This window comes from Hyperolius riggenbachi, chromosome 8 (assembly GCF_040937935.1).
Source record: "Hyperolius riggenbachi isolate aHypRig1 chromosome 8, aHypRig1.pri, whole genome shotgun sequence".
In the NCBI taxonomy this organism is placed as follows: domain Eukaryota; kingdom Metazoa; phylum Chordata; class Amphibia; order Anura; family Hyperoliidae; genus Hyperolius; species Hyperolius riggenbachi.
The window spans coordinates 171087797-171112400 of record NC_090653.1 but is presented as its reverse complement, the minus strand read 5'-3'; the positions used below and the strand labels follow the sequence as shown (position 1 = coordinate 171112400).

The window sequence follows — 24604 nt, the reverse complement described above, 5'->3', positions numbered from 1 at the left end:
TGGAGTTTTGAATTCTCACCCAAAACATTAGGACTCATTGGCCCATCATTGCAATTGTCTGCTTTTGTCCTGTACCCTTAGAAGAAAAATGGCTACTAAGCAAAATGTTTCCACTTCCATGCTTGACTGTGGGGAATAATGTTCTTGGAGTTATACTGAGTTTTCCTCTTCCAAACATCACTGTTCTCATTGATTTGAAAGAGCTCTATTTTGGCATCATCTGACCACAGCACTTCCTCCTAACCTCCTAGCCCTTCTCTAAATTACTTTTCACTGGCAAACTTGCGTGTGCCTTCTTGGGGGGGGGGGGGGGGTTACAGTACTAGGGGCTGTAAGATTGTAATCCATTATGGTGTAATGTGTCATCTATGGTGTTCTTGGTGACTGGGGTCTCAACAGAATTTAGATCAGTGACAAGCTTAGCCCATGTAGTTGTGGGCTGATCCCTCACCATTCTCTTGATCATTCACACCCCAAGAGGCATAATGTTATATGGAGTTCCACACCGAAGGGAATGTGGTCATTTTTTTTTTTTTTTTTTTTATGTCTGAATAATTGTAATTGTCACCTTCTAATCTAGCGTCTTGCTAATGGTCTTGAAGCCCATTCCAGTATTGTGCAGGTCTACAATCTTGTCTTCTATGTCCTTCAACAGCTCTTTCTTCTTGCCCATGGTCATTAAGAGGTAATGAAAGGAACTGATTCTGTGGAAAGGTGTGCTTTATGAATATAATGAGTTGAGATCAGCAGCATCTATAATTGATTGATAGTAATATGTGGGCCACATGGGCACATAACCATTCTATGGAAATCTGAATTCTGTCTGGGCTTAAGGGGACCATATGCTTACTGCAAAACAGTTTATAACTTTTATTTAATGTGTTGGTTTCTGGATTTCTGGTGTATTTTCTGTCCTTTTTTTCATTAAAACGAAAGCACCATAAAAATCACACACTATTCATTTTGTAAGCAGGCAACTTACGAATACTGTATGTGTTTGTGTGTGTTTGGAACAAACGTGGAGTTGCAGCACACCGCTCTTCTTTATTGGAGCAAACAAAATGTTATACAGGCAGACAGTTTTGGCTGTCCCCAGTCTTTACCAATGCCATTGATAAAGCCTGGAGACAGCTGAAACTGTCTGCCTGTATAACATTTTGTTTGCACCAATAAAGAAGAGCGGTGTGCTTCAACTCCACTTTGCTCCTTATCTGTTCCTGTGGGAATTGGGCATCTCCAGTTGCGTGCACGCACATAATCTGTGGCTTGTGAGAGCTGCTGACTCCTCCTGGACTGTGTGTGTGTGTGTGTAACTAGATATTCAAAAAGCTGTGTATCTTAGATGGGTGGGAGAAAGGTGATTTCTCTATCCACAACTCTGTCCATGTCAGTAAGATGTCAGTTGAGGCAGAATACAAATTATACCCCTCATATAGCAGTATCTACTAACCAGTAGGAGAGTTAGGCTTGTCACTTTTTTAATATATTGATGTAGTAATATCTGGGTCCATTTTTAATGTGCCACCTCAAGTTCTTCTTTTAAGGAAATCTAAACTTCTGCAAAAAAGAGGGGAAAAAAAACCCTTGTGAGTCAGAATCGATAAGTAGGTACCTTGCTAAGTGGCTGCAGATAAATTGCACAGGCTGCTACATAGGTAATTTCAGTGTGTTGTTTACCAATTAGTACAAGAAAGCATGTTTTTTTATTATCTGCCTTGTCTGGATATGTTAAGGCAGCTGATAAGTAAAGGTAACATATATCAAGATTATATTTAAAAATGTCATGTATAGCATTATTATTATTATTATTATTATTATTTTATAAAAGCCCCAGCATATTTCGTAGCACTGTTCAAAGTAAGGAACAAACACGTGGTGCATAATAATACAGACAGGACAGTGGTGTTCACCAAATATGGACACTGGTACATAATACAGAATTGGTAATTACCGTAACAAATGTAGCTCTATGAATAAAATGTATTACAGATTGCAAGTCAAAAAGGGGGTGTAACGATTGTGGAATTCTCTCCGTGGTCAGCGCACAGGATACGCGCTGACACTGCGGAAAACCTCCACAAGCGTATAATCTGAGAGAACCCAGCAAAAGGTGCAATGCACCTGTAGAGGGGAATTCCTGCTGGCAGATGGAGCCGTGGAGTGCAGAGGAACAGATCCTCTGCCCAGCCACAGATGCCAGATAGGAATTGTACGAGGGAAACCAAGTGAGAACGCAATCGCAAGAGCTGCGATTGCCAACGAGAAAGAGCACAGGGACACAATGTATGTGCGTGCACCAATCTAGTCGCCAACCCGCGATGGTGAACACACAACAGCAGAAACGAAGTAGGAACGCAATCGCGAGAGAAGCGATTGCCAGAAGTGACACAAGACTGAGCAAGACAGAGCACGAGAGTAGCAAAGGCACAGCAAACAACAATGAGAAGATAAGAAAAATAACAAACGCTAGGTAAACGTGAACACCGCACTCATTCGCAACAGCAATCGCGTTTACTGCGCGGTCTCCGCACGATAAGTGCAACAGAGACAAGCACGCCACCCTAACTAACCAACGCCACACAAATACGAAACAGAGAACGCGAACGCTTGCTTAACGGTTACCCCACCGAGCCTACAGCAAGCGTTCGTATCAGACAAGACAGAGAGAAGGAGCAGCCAGCAGCAACCGCAGCTCTGGCCTACACTCCCAGACAGATTACCAAAAGGAACCACCGCTGCTACCATTAGAGCGAGTGCGAACCAAGTACAGAAACAGGCTAGCAGGGTCCACTGCTCTTTCCGCCAGAGCAAGTGTGATCCAAGTACAGAAACAGGCTTGCAGGATCCACTGCTCTTTCCGCCAGAGCAAGTGTGATCCAAGTACAGAAACAAATGATTCACCATCGCCAACCGCTGGCGACAGTGCAATCGCAAGGACAAACAGAAGATAGAACAGGCAATACAAATAATACAACCTGACTGTACTAGAGGGATGCCTAATGCAGTCCCCAGAAATACTCTAAGATAATCTTTAGCAAACAATAGCAAGGCTGACACTCCAGGAGTGTTTCAACAGTAACAAACCATGATGACCAGCAAGGGATTGTGGGATCACATGGTATTTATGCTGCAAGCCTCCAAGGGAGGCGACCAGGCAATTTGCATAATCAGTATATGCAAATTCCTCAGCAGCAGAGCAGGTCTGAAGCTTGCAAAGCAAAGACAGGTCTATTGTTCAGAGACCTGCATCCCACAGGCTTGAGGAATGGTCAAACAGCTGTCTGCCTGTGCAGCCAGCTGAGCGGATCTTTACAGGGGGTATATCCATTATGGTATATCCATATTTTATAATTAATTGCTTAGCTTTTGAAGGATCAGTGCAGTTACACAAACTCTAGTAGATGATGTATGCGATCGCAGGGGGGTGGAACTTAACATCATGTGATTGTAGCAAAGAATTGTAAGTGTAAAGTCCTTATTCCTTAAAGTGGATCCGAGGTGAACTTTTACTCATTGCATAATTGTGTTCCTTTCCTATTGTTTATAGGGCATTCCTCAAGCCAAATACTTTTTTGTTTTTGTAATAATACTCTAATTCCCTATAAACTAAATAAACCACGCCCACAGGTTTTCAGAGAGCCTCGGCAGTAGCAAGGGCTCATGGGAACTCAGTCTGGGCAGGAGGAGGAGGAGGTGTTACTAGCCATTGATTTCAGAGGCAGGAGGGAGGAGGGGGGATTCGTTTTTTTTTTACAGGCTGAGTGCTCAGGATACAGATAAGCCTGCCTCTGTGTAATGTTTACAAACAACATGGCTGCTGTCATTGTATCACAGGAAGAAATAATCATTTTCTATTAAAAGCTGTTTGCAGCTAGATTTGCTGTGTAAACTATCTAAACTTCAGATAAGATATATAGACAAGTGCGGATGCACAGTAAGGTACAGGGTATCTCACACAAGGGATAAGTCATTTTTTTGTTTTGTTTCACTATGCAGTGATTCATTTGTTTGAGATTACTCATGTTAAGCTACACTTATCCTTTTAATTCCTGCAGTGTTCATGCATAACGTAACTGGAGGACATAAATAAAGTAATACATATATGATAAATAGGCATTGGGTAACCTATTTGGCAATTTCTTTGAAAAGATCAAATATTAGCAAGCCGTACTTTGCCTGTTGATTTTGGCAAATGCAAGACCAGTTGTGCATATACAGAGATTTGCTATATTCCATCTGTAATGCCGACATTTTGTAGAGATCAAAATCTAAGATGGCCGAACACAAAATAGCTGTGCATTTCTCAGATTCCCAGTTGCTGCTCTTTGACAGGTGAAGAATACAGTTTTGTGGTCCGATATTTCTAAACTGCTAAATATCACCTGCTACAATTGCTCTATAATGACTGAATGTCTGAATTTCCTGTTCTACAGAAAAGAATTTTAGCTTAATCTTGAATACTTCAAGATCAGGAATGGACCATTAGCTGAAGTATTAAACCTTAAACATGCATTTCTTAAACATTTCTATTTTATATTTTAATGTCAGGTTAACCTAACTCCACAGCTTACCCTGCGTTTTTCAAACTTCACATGGTTTGCAGCATACAGAATTGAGAAATGTAGATCTACCACTGCTTCCTGGCTAACAAACTTAATCTCACAAGTTTTGATGATATTTAATTGACACACAAAATATAACCATAAACGAGAGCTTTTTAAACTTGATGAAATAGATTAACAAACCAGGCTGACTATTTTTGTGTTCAGGTACTCTGTTATTTGTTCATTGGAACAACATTGTCATGTTGTTTGCAAAATGTTTTTTTTTTAGGCCGTATGTATAATTTTATCCATGGCATGTAAATATGCATACGTTTGTGGAAATAATATGTTAAATGCAATATATATAATGAACTTAACAATATTGTTGAGAGTGTATTCTCATTGTTTGCATACCACTGTTTTTAGGCATATTCTGGGCAGTTTTAGTAGACAAGTAATGAATGCTTATTAACTAGGTGCTCTTATTTGATGGCAGCATAGAAAATGAAACTTGCATTCACTGCACAGTGCTTTCTCTCTTCTCCAAGTTCCAGCGACACTTTTCTTTGTTTTTCTAAATCTAACGTTGATGACCTTTATTTAAACATTTCAGACAACCCCTGCTGCACCACTTACACATCTGGATTTTATTCTTTAGCAGTTTATTTAAAATGCTTTTAAGAATTTGTTTTTGTAAATTTTACATTTAGAAGTAATATTGACCCTTCTCTTAGACTTTTATTCTAATTAAGTGTTAGAAGTGAATTGTCAAAATTAACGTTAAATCCTTTCATGTGAAAATTATTGGATGTGCTGATTCTGATAAATATGGGTCTTAATTAGCTGTGTCGATTATCGAAGCTGTACATGTTAAATCGTGTAGCCAGATAAAAATATTCTAAGTTAATTTTTTTTTAAATACAAGGGTTAGCATGTAAGTAGTATTTTAGGATATATACGTTAATTTACAATGTTGCCACTAGGCACAAAATTATGCGTTCAAGGAGAGCAAAAGCACAAAACGTATTAGTAATCTGTGTAATTTTACAGTCTGCATCCATTCGCCATGCATGGGGAAAATAGCTAGCATTGCAATTTATTTATAGTAATATTATTTACTGTCATATAACAGATCTAATGATCAAAGGGGGTATTAAAAGGAGAAACTGCTTCCTGTTCCCTTCTTTCTAGGCACTGCTGCTAGCGACGTCTTCACATTTCATATTTTTCTGAAGGCCGTTTTATGCTTCTTAGTCTCAATTGCTCAATAAAGAGATTTAGCTGCACTAGCCCTTGTGTCCATTTTTCTTTTCGGGATTATAAGTGTGAACCCGCAGAAAGCAAACTGTTGTATGACTTTAAATGTTAACGGTGACTTTTCATGTTAAAAGGGCAAGCATATGATATAGGGAGTCTACATCTCACATTTTGTAAAGTTTACTTGGGGAGCCTCTGCATCTGTAATCCTGGTCTTGTACAGTACTGACATATTAAGTATCTCAATCGAGGGTGCCACTGTTAGAACAGCATCTTTAAGCCATGGCTTAGCAACATGTGTAGTTTTTTTTTATCTAAAATGGCTGCTTCTATAGCATAGTTTTATTGTAGCTGATTAAGTATGAGTTGCTAAATATACTTATGGTGCAGCGTGCAGAATACAGTAGGATTTGGTTATGTATTTGCGTATAACTCTAATAATGTAAACTTAGAACTTTTAATATTAGCAATTAACTTCAAATAACATTTTTGACACTTAATGAAATAAGTTAGCTTAATTTTTTTTCCGTTGGTTTGCAGTAAGTAATGTGGGATCTGTCCAAGATATTTGACTATATGGATGTAGTTTGCTAAGTTGAAGAATGGCACATTGCAATTCCTCACCTTAGTTCAAAGCATTAGGTGACCGGATAGCAGCCTGTCTGCACATTTATTTGATAAGCCCAGGGTGTGTGGGCATGGCACGCAATTTCACCTTTGGCAGCACTGTGCATGCACTTGCCTGTATGCATGCACAGTGTGTGTAAAATGGGACTTGATGAAAAAACAATGGCTCAGTTGCAATGCTTGGCATCAAATTCAGATATTTAATTAACCGCCAAGTGGTTTATTTGAATTATCCTGCTGAATTTCTGGGCTGATGTTGCTCGAGGGGATGGAACCCATGCGTGTGGTTCATGGTGATGATTCAGCTTAGAGAATTTCTATGCAGCCATAGCGATTTCTGTGCATATGCACACATGCTTTTTTTTCATTTGCTTAGGAAATGCGTTTGCACCGGTTTCTGTTCATACTTTTTGGTGCCTTGGTGAATCATCCTCCCCAAGTCTTTCATACATAAAAATGAAGCCTGTCCTGGAAATTACAAGCTAATTTGATTCTTTGTTGCCCTAATGTGAAACGTTATACACTTATGTATGGTATGATTAAAGGAGTGGACTATATCATCCATACTGGTGATAGTTTATTATTGCCATAAGGATATAATCAGCCTTTTGTCTAGGCTGCACTTTATGTAATTGATTGTAGATAAAGTTTCATAAGACAGTTCCATAATTACCATGGACAATTTAAACATCCCCATCAACATAAACAACTCTGCTGCCACTAACACCCCTCGCTTCCTTGTCTGGCCTCTCGCAGCGGTTTTCTAAAAAGACTCTCAGTGATTTCATTCACTCAACATTGTCTTTACCAGTTTTGTCTGCTGCTCTAATTTTATAGCTTTACTTCTCTCTTACCAGTATTTAAGAAGTATTTAAGAAATACATATACTTGTAAAATACACTTCCTGACTCAAATCTTTAAGGTACATACAGATATTAAACATTTCTATCCATCATAATAAAGGATTCCTAATATCCCAAGCAGGAGTACATATATATATATGACATGCTAAATAAAGTGGAATTTATATGGGAGATAGAATATCCGTAGGTTTGACTACACACGTACTAAGAATAACTTTTATTAATTACACACAGGATACATACAGTACAAGGAATCTTCTCATGTTGTTTTACAGATTAAACAACAATAGTCCCAATCCAATTCATTTTTTTTCCTTAGCTTTCTCTCAGGTGATATTTTCACATCTTATCAATACAATGTCATTCAAGCCACCAGCAAGCAAGAAAATACTTTGAATAATTTTGAATGCACTTTTTCACCTATTTTGGTACTTTTTCAATTGCAGAGTGCTTAAATAAACAGAAGATGAAAAAGTAATTAGGAGAAAACTTAAGAGAAAAAGTGAATTGGATTGGGCTCAATGTGGTTAGTTGTAGGTGTCAAAAATATTCAAATAGAACCCCTCATCTTTTCCTTAGTGTTCATCAATATGGGATTTCTCTCGATCATCTAAGAAAGTAAAGGTGCCCATACATCAGACAATGTATGGGCAGATCGACAAAGAGACAGATCTCTCTCTGATCGAATCAGATCGGAGAGAGATCTGTTGCCTGCCCATAAACCGCAGGCCAATATCCGATCGATTTTAGCATAGAATCTCTCAGGAATGGGTTTTGTGACACTGCATCCGCCACCTCATCGACCCGGCACTGTCCCCCTAATGTAAAGTGTGCCCTGTACAGTATACTTTACCTGAAGGTGTCCGCCGCTGGCTCCATCTCTGTATTGCCTCCCATACTTGCACCCCACGTGGTTGTGTGTGTGTGTGTGTGTGTGTGTGTGTGACGTCTCACACGTGCCCACTTTACGCCTGCAACCACGTGGAGCGCATGTATGGGAGGTAGTGCGGAAGCGGAGCCAGCGGTCATACTCTTGGTGGCACCAATTTTCAGCCGATTATAATAATCAAATTAGATGGTCGATCAACCTCTAAGCTGCTTGATGTATGGACACCTTAAATGACTATTTGGATTTCACAACTGAATTAGTACATATTTGGGCTGTTGAGAAAGGAGAAGCACTAACCACCGATTTGCTAAACCGTTATTTGGTGGGGTGGGGGTCTCCCTGCTCACTGTTTTGGTGTTGAAACCTTCCTTCCAGTGAAGTGACGGTTCACATACCTAACTCTGTGTAGGTAATACCCACTGTATATTTAATGTTAAAGCACTTGATACTGTATATTCTGACTAGTAATGTAAGTGGTCTGTTCTGATGTCATTCCTAACTCCCAGTACATCTTTATTATTTTAAATGTACATATTTTATATGTTTTTATGAAACCTCTCCAAAGTGCTGCAAAGATGTACTGAATACTCCTCTCAAAAGTGTCATGTCCCCTTACTGCCCCTTTAACCATTTTAGCCCACAGGGATTTTTCACCTTATGCAACAGAGCAATTTTCACCTCCCATTCATTCACTAATAACTTTATCACTAATTATCACAATTAATTGATCTATATCTTGTTTTTTTCCGCCACCAATTAGGCTTTCCTTGTGGTGGTACATTTTGCTAAGAATTATTTTTTTCTAAATGCATTTTAACAGGAATATTAAGAAAAAAAATGGAAATAAAAATCATTATTTCTCAGTTTTCGGCCATTATAGCTTTTAAATAATACATGCTACCATAATTAAAACCTATGTATTTTATTTGCCCATTTGTCTCGGTTATTACATTATTTAAATTTGTCCCTATCACAATGTATGGCGCCAATATTTTATTTGGAAATAAAGGTGCATTTTTTTCAGTTTTGTGGCCATCACTATTTAAAAGCTTGTAATTTAAAAAATGTTCGTAATATACCCACTTCACATGCATATTTAGTTCAGACCCTTAGGTAACTATTTATGGGTTTTTTTTGTTTTTATTTGGGTAATTTTTGTTGTGGGAAATAAACAGTTAATTTTAAATGTAATAATGTGTGTTTATTATGTTGAAAAATGTATGTAAATGTAGTTTTACTATTGGGCCACAAGATGGCCACATTGAGATTGGAAGCGAGAAGAGGATGGGAAACTTTTTTTTTCTCAGAAAGACCATGGTCTCTGATAAGTGACCGTTCATTGATCTTCAGGCTACCGGGGGCGGCACGGGGGAGCGCGCATCAGCAGGAGAGCAGCCGCCTGGACGTGAAGATCACGTCCAGGCGGCATAAATGGTTAAAGTTTACTTCAGGTGATAAGTTGTACCATTACATAAACAAGTGACTATATAGTACCATTCCTACCATGTTTTCTCTTTTCACTGCAATAGCTAATAATCCAGGGCTATAAATCACAGTTTCTCTTTTAATTCTTCCTGTTAACTGATTTGAAATCATAGTTGCAGGTAGCTGAAATAAACACTTCTGATAGCGGATGCAGGATAGCAATAAAAAGTTTGATAGCATATTACTGAGTGTATCAACATTAATTATGCTAGGTACACACCATACAATTTTCTGTTAGATTTTCAGTTATATTTACCTGCCAGATAGATTTTTTTTTCCAACATCCTTTAAAGAGGAACTGTAAGCTCAAAATAATTTATTGCCAGCAGGTAGTCTATACCCAATTTATAGATGAAAACCCAGTATTTTCTGCTAGAAATCCAGCATTTTGCTGGAATCACACCTTTAAGTAGGAAGCCACGCCCCCTCATGAGGCTGCTCCGCGGCTGTATATTCATTAAGCTTGTGCGCACTGCCTTCTGGGTAGTGACATCATGGGTTGCTAAGGGGGAAAAAAAACAGCAGTCCTCACTGTTATCAAGGTGGGACATGTGCACGAGGCAGAAGAAGTTTATCTTGCAGCCTCCGATGGGATGATTGATCATCCCTCTCTGCCCTGTGAAGCTGCCGCTGCCACTATCAGGTCAGCGACATGTGTTTAACTCTCCTCATCCCAGCTGGATTGTCAGCTCTTCCTACAGCCTCCGATGATCTTATAGCTCTGCCTGCATGTCATGTGCATTCACCCGACATGCAGGCAGAGTTAGAAGATCATCGGAGGCTGTAGGAAGAGCTGACAAAAGGGATTCCAGCTGGGATGAGGAGAGTTAAACACATGTCGCTGACCTGATAGTGGCAGCGGCAGCTTCACAGGGCAGGGCAGAGAGGGATGATCAATCATCCCATCGGAGGCTGCAAGATAAACTTCTTCTGCCTCGTGCACATGTCCCACCTTGATAACAGTGAGGACTGCTGTTTTTTTTCCCCCTTAGCAACCCATGATGTCACAAGGTGTGATTCCAGCAAAATGCTGGATTGCTAGCAGAAAATACTGGGTTTTCATCTATAAATTGGGTATAGGCTACCTGCTGGCAATAAATTATTTTGAGCTTACAGTTCCTCTTTAATGTTGCATGATCCAGCTCAGAAAATATAGGCAAAAACTTGCCCAAGATATCCAGCACTTCACTTCCATATGCTGTACCAAATAAAGCAGCTACAGTATGTTCAGTAATACAGACAGTCATCCCAGCAGTGTAGCTAGAAAAAATGAAAAATAAGTAATGGCTTCACCTCAAGTGTATTACTCCCGAGTGGGAAACACACACACACACACACACACACACAAAACTACCTTTGGCTTTTACCGTATTTTTCGGACTATAAGACGCACTTTTTCTCCCCCAAAAGAGGGGGGAAAAAGTTGGTGCGTCTTATAGTCCGAATAGTACATTGGGACCTGCGCCAAAGTTCCTGTGTCCTCTGCATCTTCTACCCCCCCCCCCCCCTAGAAGAATGTATTAAATACATACATACAGTATATACTGTTATCAGTGTGTTCTCTTGTGTCCTCTGTGTCTCCAATCCCCCATGTCCTTCGTTGTCAGCCCCGTCATCCCATCGAGTGTTTTAAATCAATCCTGTGTTAGCAGCCCTCAGCCCGCATCATTGATGTCGCCGCGGAACTAGGAAGTGCTTGCCAGCCAGGAACCAATCACGCACGGGGGCGCTGCCACAGAGAGCCAATGACGCTGCTTACTGCTCCTGACTCATTTCCTGATAGGAGCCGGCAGTCCCGTGGGCGGGACCAATGGCTCCTATCAGGAAAGGAGTCAGGAGCAGTAAGCAGCGTCATTGGCTGTCTGTGGCAGTGCCCCCGTGCGTGATTGGTTCCTGGCTGGCAAGCACTTCCTAGTTCCGCGGCGACATCAATGATGCGGGCTGTGAGGCTGCTAACACAGTACGATGCTAGCTGTGTGGCCGTGCGTGATTGGATCCTGGCTGGCAAGTGCTTCCTGGCTCAGTAGTGATTTCTTAATGATGGGAGCCGAGCGGGTGCAACTACAACACTGCGATCATCTCACCCCGCAAGTATGTACAAGAGTCCCCGTTGTTATTATCCTCCCCTTCAGCCACGGGCCAAACTGATTACCGTACTCTTGCCTGGTAACCATTTTATTACACTCCCGGGTCACTATTTATGCGTCATTAGCTGCGTGGCTGCTAATACAGTACGTACCTGTATTTAACACACAGGATGACATCAGGTAAAGAATAAATGGCATGGGGGATTGGAGACACAGGGACAGGAGCTAGAAGACACAGGGGAGGATACAGGGAGATAGGGGACAGTGGGCACAGGAGGACAGGACACACAGGGATGGAGATACCAGAGGACACGGTATGGACAGAGGATAGGAAACTGGGACAGTGGGCACAGGAGGACAGAACAGAGGACACAGGGGGATGGAAACTCCAGAGGACACGGACAATGGGCACAGTAGGACAGGACAGAGGACACAGGGGTATGGAAACTCCAGAGGACACAGGGACAGTGGGCACAGGAAGACAGGACAGAGGACACAGGGATTGAGATGCCAGAGGTCACTGGGGCAGTGGACACAGGAGGACATGACACCGGGACAGAGGGCTCAGGGAGATCATGGAGATGCCAGAGAATACTGGGGACAGTGGACACAGGAAGACAGAGGATAAGACACTGGGACTGAGGACATGGGGACAGTGGACACAGGTAAACAGAGGGCACAAGGGGCATTGGAGTACAGAGGACATAGGGTAACAAGAGGTATAAGAAAGGAACAAGGAGGACATAATAATTGGGGGGAAAGGTTCATAAGACGCTCCTGCACCATGGACACTCCAGGTTTAGTATATTATTTTTTTCCTAAATTTTGTCCTCTAAACCTGGGTGCGTCTTATAGTCCGGAACGTCTTATAGTCCGAAAAATACGGTACTTTTAAATGCCAGAACTGGGACAGACCACTGCAACCAAGAGGATACAACTGGGCTGCAGCAGAGACTGAAACGTAGAAAGCCATGCTCAGTGGAGAGCATGCCTCATGGAGTGGTGTAAATCGTAAAATGCCACACAGGAAATTGTTACACAGAAGCTAAAGCTATCTATAGTCTCACAGATTAACCTCCTTGGTGTTCTGATTCTTTCCAGATTTTAGGGTCTAAAAGTGGTGCAATTTTTTTCTCATGGACATTTGATGTTTTGTTTTGGCCTGTAATTCTTAGGGATAGCTTACTAATAATAGAGCAAATCATTTTGGTGTTAATAAACCCCTACAGCTACTTTTTTCAGTGCAATACCGTAATAATATCTCACTTACATTTTATTACAGTATAACATAATACATTTCTTCAAAAACAAATTTTTGCGGTCCTGCTGCATAACTTAAACATATATCATACAGTAATTTTTTTTTTAAAACACAAAACATGCATACATTTTGCATGAAAAAATAATGCAATAACAAAACATGCAGAATTACCTATATACAATACAGCAGATAATTTTGGATGAAAAAAATGCGTACACATCCCTGGTGTGGTAAATTTTGAAGCAGTGGATTGCACACCGTCCAACATCGCAGTTAGAACAGTGGTACCTGGTTTCCCTGCAAATTTTTTTGCCACTCACATCCTTGTAGGTGCTGCATTTTTTTGCTGTTGATGGAACATAGTCCACAAAGTGGCAGCCAGTGAAGCTTTCCGGGTTTACCACCCCAACAGCACGGCATTCAGGTCTCCTCGCAGCCACTGATGGCATGTGATGTTTCATGACAACAGACTCCACAACCTTTCAGATAAAGTCTGTATTTTTGGAACAAAACGTAAGCGTTTCAAAATCACTTTTTTAAATAATATTTCTTTTGCTGCTTTCTCATTGACAGATAAAATGTTGTCTCCTGGTTGGCTCTGTCAATGCCTCCCATGGTGTTGTTACAGTCCATAACAACCTGTTGCTTTGGGATGTCTTTGCCACCTCTCGTGTGTGTACCATAGTAGTTGAAGTGATATGGACTGTGCTTTTGAGGCAAACATCTATTTTTTTTTTCAAAAAAAGCTAGATGGCGCTGCTTGACCTAGGTGTATTATTGTCTTTGCACAATAATCCTCCCACCTGCTGCTACCTTGTTTACAGTGGTGGTCCCCTTAACCCCACTGTCAAATAACTAGCACAATTATATTCCAAAATAAAGGAGCGCAGGTGATTAAAATCTCACAATTTTATTTTGTTTTGTATTGTATATATTTCATCAAGAAGAATTATATTCCTTACACACCCTTCCCACATACAGATCACACAACACATACACACATGGGAGCTATGCGGTGCTCTGATAAAAGAAAAAATCTACATAAATACACGTATGTATGACCACACTCTAAAAATGTATATAGATACAAATTAATCCTGTTAAAAAAGGGGGAGGAACAAGTGCACTGTCACTTTTTCCAGAAAGATACACTTCTGTTATGCATATGAAATGAAGGAACAAGTGGCTAGTTTACTTTAGGCAAAAAAAATAAAACATTTTTGGGATATCACCTGAAGTTATAGACATCAATTCCTCCAGTGTCCCTCAGGATCGTTACCTGCTCTTTCAGAGCGGTCAGGCAGTCTACTGTGCCAAGCTCGCAATGTCTCCACTGTAACTTCCGCTACTACGCGAGATGCGACGAGGACGGCGCATCCGCCGGGACCAGCACAATACCTTGCGATGAGACAGTACACCACTGTACTCCACCGTTGTTACTTCCTGGTGTGACGTTACTCCCCCCCCCCCCCGACTTCTCGGCAATTCTCGCGATAGTTCAGATTGACTTACACTGCAATACTTCTAGAGGAGGGAGGAAGTATGCGGGTTATGCGTTCCACTCGGTTTCCCGGGCTGTTCCTGATTTTCCAAATGCTGTATACAATACAGCAAATGCGTAAAATACTTATAGAAGCTCCTAGATTCCAACTTAGTTACTATAAGAGTCTTTGGGGCCCCCCTCCAGACCTCAGATTGACATGTTTCGACAAGTCTGATTGTCTTCAGCAGAATCAGTACCTAAGTTGTCTGTAATAGACTCCATCTTTAAATACTATGTATACTCCTCCTCTTCCTGCTTTGTCATTTCACCAATACGTCCCTATCCATGATCCATTATACTGGATAAGTCCATTATGTTCTATGTGTATATAACTCTCCAAATTAATGGATAGCTTCACAATATAAAAAAAAGTGTTCAATAAAAATAAAAATAAATATGAATACAAAAATAAAAGATGAATAAAAAACAAAAAATAAAAATTAGAAAGAAATTTAAAAATACATCCATGTGTATATATACGTGGGAGATCTTCTGCTCATCTCCTCGTTCTCACATGTATATATCCTAAAAAACAGAGCACCACTACTCCCACGGAGCACCACACTTTTGTCCTGTTAATGCAAGGCCATCGTTTTTTGCCCTTTTGCCACGCAACAATCTCTCCAGGCTTGAGTTTTTTAGCAGCAAAGGATGATGGCATGTTACGGCGGTTAGGTCTTACAGTTCGATAACAATCGGTCTTGTTCTGTACAAGAATCTCACAATTCTGGCGATGTATAAAAATTGTCCGTTGTTACACAATAACCCTAGTTCAGCAAAAGTTCCATAAGTGTGAGAATGGATGATTTTGCCATACCGTAATTGTTGAAGGGACGGCTGAAAAGGTTACCTTACCTGAATACGTTATCAAGTTCCAGATATAGCCGGAAGATGACTCGCACAGTCTATATTATTTTAGGCCAAATCTCACACTTTTTAAAGCTACATACTGGATCCAGCTTAGCCTTCGCTTATACACCATCAAACTCTCATCCATGCTGATATCACTTTCTGGCACATATGTCTCTTTGAAGTTCCTTTGAATGATCTGGTAAACATCCCAGATTTTTCAGAGTTTTGGGGCAGGATAAAAACTTTCATCATACTCCTCATAATTTGCAAAATGTAAAAAATTTCATGATCAGTGAAAACCGGCATTCAGATATGACCGTGCCAATGAACGAAGTGGCATGCAAGCAGTTGGTGGTCCAATACCATTTCTTTGCTGGTTTACCCACTACTCCCTGAAGAATGACTAAGCCCAGAAACACACACAATACATCAGAGGTTAACGGTTCCCATTTCCTGTTTTGCAACAGCCAATGGAGGAGTCACCAACTACTGCTCATATCGGTTGGTCTCAACAACAATTTTATCAATGAAGTCATCCGTCAGGAACAACCCCAAGTACGCCAAGGGGTCGTCGTGGTCAAAATCCACTTTCAATCCTGACGCTCCAGTGAAGGATGCTGCCTGAGCTGTGCTGCGGTCAAGAGGACACCAAGTGTGCACTGATGCCAAGCAATGAGTTGTCACTATTGTTGTTGGTTTCAGATGAGGAATGTTTCCAGATTTTGCTATCACTCACTTCAAGCTGTTCCAAATTGCTGTTGCTGTTTTCAAGCTGCTCTAAAACAGCTTTTTGTGTACAGAGATACTTGGACGTAATGGATGCTCCTGTGCCCACTGTCCCAGTTTCCTATCCTCTGTCCATACCGTGTCCTCTGGTATCTCCATCACACTTTCTAAGAGACAATCTCAATAGACAAACTTCCACAAATAACTTTAAGGTAAGTATGTATCTATATATGTGTTCTAATTTATAAAAAAAAATTAAAAATGTTACAGTGTATTTGTTTGTGACTTGTGCTGTATGTGTGTGTGTATGACTTGTATTTATTTTTTTACACTACAACTTAATTTTTACTATGACTTTTTTTGTGTAAACTAAACACCCGCTGATCGCGCTGATTATGTCGCTGCATATGCAGGCCCATTTGCTATTTAGCATTACTGTGAGTATATGCAGGATTCAGTTAATGAATTTCCATGCGACAACCATAGTGGGAAGGGCATTGCACATGCTTTTTTTTTTCTTTTGTAAACAAATGCTATATTAAATCTCTGTCATCAGCAACTTAATGACTTAGGACTGGTTCACACGGACGGCAGGCGGCATTGGGGAGGCCGGGAAGCCGCGTCGCCCTGTGACGTCTGGTTCGGGGGTGGCGGTATGACAATCGTCGGCTTCCCATCGCGATCTGCGTTTTTCATCCTCGCAAGGGGACATGAAGCCGCAGCGGCTAGCCGACCCTGGACGTCGCATGCGGCTTCTAGGGCCGGCCGAAACGACGCATTAAATCGGGATCGGAATGCCGCCTTTGCGCAATCGCAGGTAATCGCCAGTAACCGCGCGATGCTAAACGCTCCCATTCACTTATATGGGAGCGTTTAGTCGACGAGTCCCGAACGCTTGGGGGTAAACTCCGCCAAGCGTCCGTGTGAACCAGCCCTTACCCTCTGAACTTACCAGAGATTGAGTACCAGGATTGAAGAAACTCCTTGCCTGGTGCAATAGTGACTACAAATGTTACCTTGAGTAGATTGCCAAAGCGACAGTGTAGGACTATGCAAGATTGGACTACCTAACTAAAATGAAAACTGATTCCGCGTTCACAAACAATATAGAAATTGCAAAAATGATTTTTATCTTGGTATTTCACTGAATTTGGGAATTATTATTTAACAAGCTTAAAGCAAACCTGAACTGAAAATTAATGGTCAAAATAAACATACGTACATTATACTTACCTCCCGTGTAGTCTACGCATCAATCTTTTTCTCCTCTCCTGTGTCCTGTTTGCCCACTGTGATCAATGGAATTCTTTGTCCTCCATTTTGAAAATGGCCATTACCCCATAACTGCTTCCTGGTCAGCACACTATTGAACTGTAATATAGCCCACTTGAGCCATAGGGAAACAGGGACATTACCTTTCTTATCAGTTGTCCTTTCATTTATAACTGACAGCAACTGATATATAACTGACCGCAACTGATATTTCAGCTCTGACAAAATCTTGTCAGAACTGGAAGAAATCGTCGTAAGAAGAAAATCCTGAGACTAATTGGTGGTGAGGTATGTTATATTTATATACAGGTACATCATGTGCTTGTTTTAAATAATTTTACTTGGTTAGGTTCCCTAACCCAGATCTTTTTGACTCTGCCTTACCCGCTGCCTATGCTGTCTCTCTCACAAGTGAGATATTGTGTCTCTGCTCTGCTGCTGCTGCATTTGCTCTATACACAGTGAGATCTGTGACTCTGCCTCACCTGCTGCCTATGCTGTCTCTACTCTGCTGCTACCAGCAACCTGGTCTCGCAGTAACAACCACTCACCGCTTCTGTCACCTGCCTACCTGCTATCTACCTGCCTGGCCCTCTATGACACTGCTGGTCAGCTTTGCTCCAGTCCCTAGTTATGCGCTCTGACCACTGCCTGCATGGGTTCCCTGCACCACCTCCAGCACACCGTACTACCTCCTCCCACCACGGCACTCTTACTATGGGTGCAGGACGGGCAACACATTACCACACTGTCCAGAGAAGACCTCCTTAAATGGGACCCCCCAGTTTGCCTCCAGCTGCGTGAGGGATCCCCCCTGTGGGATACAGTCACTTCCCACATGCAAAGCTGACCGCGGGGCGTGCCCCGAGAAAATGTGAAACTGAGAAATGTGGGCCTGCCATGATTTGAAAAAGGACTGAGAGCGGTCCGAAACGCCTGTGCGTCATCCTAGGCATACCCACATGTGGATTTTAATTTGATGCATTTTTATCTGAAGATCACTTAATAAAAATCTATTTTAGATGGTGCTAATCTGATGGAGTTAATGGATTAGTAAATTGTACTCCAAAGGCGATTCAAGCACTGAACCATTGGTGCTGTTGCAATTACGTTTACGAACCCCGAGAAAACGCCGACACGGGGAGTAGGGAAGGTGCCCAGGTGCGACTCAAGAGAAAAGGCCTACGCTCTCCCATTCCTGCCATCCTGCTAGCAAATGTCTGCTCACTCCCAAACAAGGTTGACTAGCTGCTTATAGCGAGGCAAATCTATGACAAGAGATGCCTCGCTATAAGCAGCACATTACCTGTCCCACCAGGAATCGTAACACCCTGGACCACTGCTACACGGTCCACAAGAATGCCTACAAGGCCACCCAAGGAGCTGCCCTGGGGAGCTCTGACCACAAAACAATCCATCTGATCCCCACATACAGGAGGCTCCTGGAGACCGCTAAGCCCACCATCAGAACCGTGAACAAATGGACAGCAGAGGCCAAACTGGAGCTACAAGATTGCTTAGATTCCATTGACTGGAGGACCCTGGAGGCACCCACTCTAGATGAATGGGCAGAGAACGTCACCTCTTACATCAGCTTCTGCGAAAGAAGCATGTATCCCGAACCAAAACCTTCAAGGTCTTCACAAATATCAAGCCTTGGTTCAACGACAAGCTGCGCCGGCTCCGGAAATTCAAGGAGGTGACACACTGGTCTGGCTCCCCAGTTTAGTTTAGAGAAGCCAGGAAAGCCCTGAAATGTGAACTGCGAGCTGCAAAGAGGGCAACCTTTGACCTCCAGCCTCCAGCTGGCCGAGGAGCTCAACGAGTACTACTGCAGGTTTGAGCAGCAGTCCAAACAACCTGAGGCACCCTCGACAGAGCCATCACCCCCCCCCCCCCCCCCCCCCTCACACACACACACACTCACAGGGAGAGCTCATTGCCTCAACTCCAGTTGCAGTCCAGGAAGCAGAAGTTCTCCGGCACCTCCGTAAGCTGAACCCCAGGAAAGGCTCTGGCCCAGACGGCGTGTAATCAATGTGCCTGAGAACCTGCGCTCACCTCTCTATTCAAGCGATCACTATCGGAAGGCACAGTCCCCTCCTGTTTCAAGAGGTCATCAATAATACCAGTCGCCAAAAAACCAGGCAGCTCGATCTTAACAACTTTAGACCTGTGGCCCTCACTTCCAACATCATGAAGATACTAGAAAGACTGGTCCTTGCCCACCTCAAGAACTCCACCAACACCGCACCAATTCGCATATAGGGCCAACAGGTCTGTCGAGGACTCCATCAACGTCAGCCTGTCATACATCACAGAGCACCTGGACAGACCTGACTCCTATGCTAGGATCCTGTTCCTGGACTTTAGCTCAGCATTCAATACGATCTGCCCAGACATCCTGCTTGACAACCTGGCGCAGCTTGGGGTTGACTCCATTCTTCGTGCATGGGTCAAGGACTTCCTGTCAAAGAGAACGCAACTGGTCAAGCTCAGCAACTGCTCCTCCAGCATGAGAATCACCAATACTGGTTCTCCGCAAGGATGTGTACTGTCTCCACTCCTGTTCTCCTTGTACACCAACAACTGTACCTCTGCCGCTGGCTCTGTGAAGGTCATCAAATTTGCAGATGACACTACCATCATTGGGCTGATCAGCAAAAATGGAGAGCACGAGTACCGCAGCGAGGTTGAGCGAATCTGCAATTGGTGCAAGGACAACAACCTAGTACTCAACGCAGCAAAGACTGTTGAACTGATAGTTGATTTTAGGAGGCACCCACCTCCCCTCCAATCAGTCCTCATAGGTGATACCAAAGTCTCTAGGGTACCATCTGTGCACTTCCTTGGCACAACCCTCACCAACGACCTGAAATGGGGGCAGAACACTACCAAAATTCAAAAGAAATCACAGCAGAGGTTCTTCCTGCGTCAACTGAAAAAATGTGGCATGCTGCGGGAGCTGCTGACCAGCTTCTACACTGCAACCATTGAGTCCATCCTTTGCTCTTCAGTCATTGTCTGGTATGCTAGTGCGACAGTTAGCTAGTGCTTTTGATACTTTTTGAACTAATTGACTCTACGCGGGCCTCACAGGCTTGCTCGTATTGTTGAGCTGCTGGTAATTGTCTATGTACTTTTGCACAACTGTTAATGTCTGTCTTGTCTGCCAGTGTATCTGTTGCCAGTCTTTGTACTTGCCATGCCATGTGAACCACAAATAATTCCGAGTACGACTTCCGTCACACTTGGCGAATAAAGTCTGATTCTGATTTAAGCAGTGTAGGATTAGCACCTCACACGTTCTACATATTCTACTTATTACCCCCACTAAAGGTCCGAGGGTGGTGGGGTAATAAGAGCCCCCACTTAAGTGAAAATGTTTTAAATGGAAATCCAGCAGTGAGCCATAATTTATAAGAGTTAACTCTTAGTAGAATGTTAATTGACTATGTCCTTATATTATGTATTGTATTTAGAACAGTGACACTCTTAATTGATACCATTACATTTAAATTGTATACATTATGATTCATATAAACCTTACTTCTAGATATCCAGTTGAGATGTAGAATCTAATATGTAGGGATAGATTTAAAACAATCCCGAAGTGTGAAAATATATAACAGTTAGATACTTACCCTAGTAGTGGGAAGCCTCTGAATAGTCCCGAGGCATCATGGATTCCTCTTATAGTCCACCATTCCAGCAATGGATTGCTGTATACCCTTTTGACCCAGCTGTATGCACGAGTGCAGACTACAAGCTCAGTAAAGGCAAGTGCTTGTGCACAGAGGAAATAAACCAGTGCTCGAGTGCTTCCTTCTACTGGGCATGCACAGACCATACTTGCACATGCTCAGTGTGAATGTGCTAGTCCGTGGCCGCAGTCCCGGACAGAAGATAAAGAAGGCCCCCAACGCTCGAACAGTGGGTTGGGAAAGAACCTGGGAAGCATGTCATGTGGACTATCCAGTGGCTTCCCATTACTGAGGTAAATGTCTAACTTTTTTTAAAAGGGGTTCTGTGGCATGCGTAAAATAATATAAACTGACACTTACCTGGGGCTTCTATTGGCAGCTGTAATGTCCTGCGCCTTCCTCCTACGATCCTCCGTTCCCCGCCGCCGGTCTAATATTTGCTGTAGCAACACTGCAGCTGCGCGGCCGTGGCCGCGTGGGTGCTCGCTCCCCCGCGCGTCATCGGGAGCTTACTGCACATGCGCAGTACAGAAAAATTCGTACTGCGCAGTAAGCTTCCGATGACACGCGCGGGAGCGAGCATTATTTGTCTATTTAGACGAATATTAGACCGAGATTGGCGGCGAGGAAGAAGATCGTAGGAGGACGGTGTGGGACATTACAGCTGCAGGGGGCGATAGAAGCCCCAGGTAAGTGTCAGTTTATGTTCTTTTACGCATGCCACAGAACCCCTTTAAACTTCAGGATTGCTTTAACTGGCAAGTCCGTCTGATTTGCATTATGTCTCTTTTTTTTTTCTTTGCTGCACTAAAAGCAGTGGAGGGTGTTTTCATAGAGACAAAAACCTGTACAAGCAATGTTGGTTTTATAAGCAAGATCCAGAGAGATTATTTCACAGTCAAGAATGACTGAACTATTAATATAACTAAATTATATCTTCTAACATTGTCTCCTTAAACATAAAGTAACTCTCTTCTCTTCATAAAATATCCCAGGTGTAAAAATAATTGATATGAATAGGAGGCCTGTTCATAATGCTACAAGAAGTCAATTTGCCACCAACAACTACTCTTAAGAATTTGTTTACACAAACTCCAAAATAGATCCGTAGCTTATCTTATATGGAGTCAAAAGAAAGCAGCTTAAAGTGGACCTGAACTCTTGCACAGGACAGAAGTAAAGCACAGGGAAATGCACATTGTATGTATTTAGAGAGTTTAGCTTGTCTAATTCCCCCTCATCTGTGACTAATCACAAGTTGTCATTTGATCTCACTGCTGTGTCAACTGGCTTCCACAGCAGAGCAGCTAATTGTTAAACACAGGATGTTAACAATATGTCTTCTTCTATGAAAGCAGGAAGTAGACACACTGCAGATTTATTGCAGGATCTCTATAAGCTGTAACAAAATGTTTTCTTTTTAGTGTGTTGTTGCTTATCTTTTTGAGCAGAGAGGAAGTTCTGAGTTCAAGTCCGCTTTAAAAACATCAGAAACTCAGACCGAACACTTATTGATTTAAGCACAATATAGCGCAAAACATACACAAGTCTTGGAAACATAATAAAGCTCAACTAAGTGAATAAAGTGTAGTGAAAGATATGGAGCTTGATTCACTAAGACAAATAGCATGCCTTATCAGAGTTAACACGTCTTATCAAAGTTAACATGCCTTATCAAAGTTAATGCTAGGTACACACCATACAATTTTCTGTTAGATTTTCTGTTAGCTTTACCTGCTGCCAGATAGATAATTTCCAAAATGTTGGAAATTATCTATCTAACTATCTATCTGCCGAGCAATTAGGCATTGTTCTACTCAGCAGGAGATAACCAGAAGACAATGCACCAGAGATAATGACCAGTCTCTTCAGAAAATAATCGAACAGGAAATCTAACAAATAATTGTATAGTGTGGACCAGGCATTACACGCCTTATCAAAGTTAACACGCCTTAACAGAGTTAACACGCCTTATCAGAATCCTTTAAAGTACATTATCCCCCACTTTGATTGGCCCAATAGACTGCCTGTCACTTGGCAGGAAACTTAACAGGCAGCCTATTGGGCCAATCAAAGTGCGGGGATAATGTCCTTTAAAGTGATTGGCCCCCAGGGGCTCTGCGCAGGATGAGTGGAGCTCTCGCCATTGCCAATTAGCAGGCATAAGTTTGTAGCGCTCTCTATGCTACTCTGATAAGGTGTGTTAACTTTGATAATGCGTGTTAACTTTGATAAGGTGTGCTAACTCTTATAAGGCATGCTATTTGTCTTAGTGAATCAAGCCCAAAGATGCTTGCCCAGTCCAGTCCTATGCCAGTACAGTGGGCTAAGCGACTATCGTGGAAGCCACTGGAACATTAAAATGCTTCCAACCACCAGTTTAGGCATACTTTAAAGGGAAGGTTCAAGCAAAATAAAAAAATGAGTTTCACTTACCTGGGGCTTCTATCAGCCCCATGCAGCCATCCTGTGCCCTCGTAGTCACTCACTTCTGCTCCAGTCCCCCACAGGCGGCTTGCCGGCCTCGGAGGTCGGTGGGCCGCATTGCGTACATTTTTATGCATTCCCGCTAGTGCAGGAACATTAACACATACATTTTTACGCGTTACTGGTTCAATGCATACATTTTTACGCATAGAACCAGTAATGCGTAAAAATGTATGTGTTAATGTTCCTGCACTAGCGGGAATGCGTAAAAATGTACGCAATGCGGCCCGCCGACCTCCGAGGTCGGCAAGCTGCCAGCGGGGGACTGGAGCAGCAGTGAGTGACTACGAGGGCACAGGGTGGCTGCATGGGGCTGGTAGAAGCCCCAGGTAAGTGAAAATCATTTTTTTTATTTTGCTTGGACATTCCCTTTAAAAACACAGTAGAATTCAAGATAATTAGTGTTGTTTTGTTGTTTTGTTATAGAAGATACCATGTATTGCAAATACAATGTTAAGAAGGGCCACAACAGGTGGAGGTATAAAGAGGAAATGTAGTTAAAATAACATAATGAATAAAATTGGGGGGCATATTGTTATGGCGCAGGGAAGTTTGGTGCTGGGTGAGACGAATGTGGCTCTCCCTGCTGCACTAAACTCCCTGGCGGCTTTAAATACTATTCCCCCTCCGGGTTGTAGCAACTCGGAGGAAGGTGTTATTTGGGTTCTGGCAACCACCAGAGCCCGGAATTACTGTTATGTGCGCAGCATAGCATTGCTGCCATGACGGCACCCAGCTTCAGCGCTCGGCGCCGAAATGAACTGATCTGATAAAATTGCTTATTGTTTATAATATTGATTTATAGATTATTGAGTCAATGTTTGCCCATTGTAAAATCTTTCCTCTCCCTCATTTACATTCTGAAATGTATCACTGATGGTGCCATGTTTAATTCTGCCAGGTAATCTGTACGGAATGTCTGTATACTGAGTTCTATGCACAGAGGGAGGTATTGCTTGGCAGTTGCAAAAAGACGTTATTTCCCACAATGTAACAAGGTTCACAGA

The 24604-nt window shown here is 42.3% G+C and overlaps 1 protein-coding gene and 1 long non-coding RNA gene across 2 annotated transcripts in view; one reads left to right on the top strand and one right to left on the bottom strand.

Moving 5' to 3' along the window:
• The window catches only part of AR (androgen receptor), a 640061-nt gene that overhangs the window by 20083 nt on the left and 595374 nt on the right, over positions 1-24604 (top strand). The window lies entirely within an intron of this gene.
• Positions 628-9847, bottom strand: LOC137527188 (uncharacterized). The gene is made up of 3 exons (XR_011023161.1): positions 9684-9847; positions 1451-1557; positions 628-704 (listed from the first exon to the last, which is right to left on the bottom strand). It is a non-coding gene; the product is annotated as an uncharacterized lncRNA (long non-coding RNA).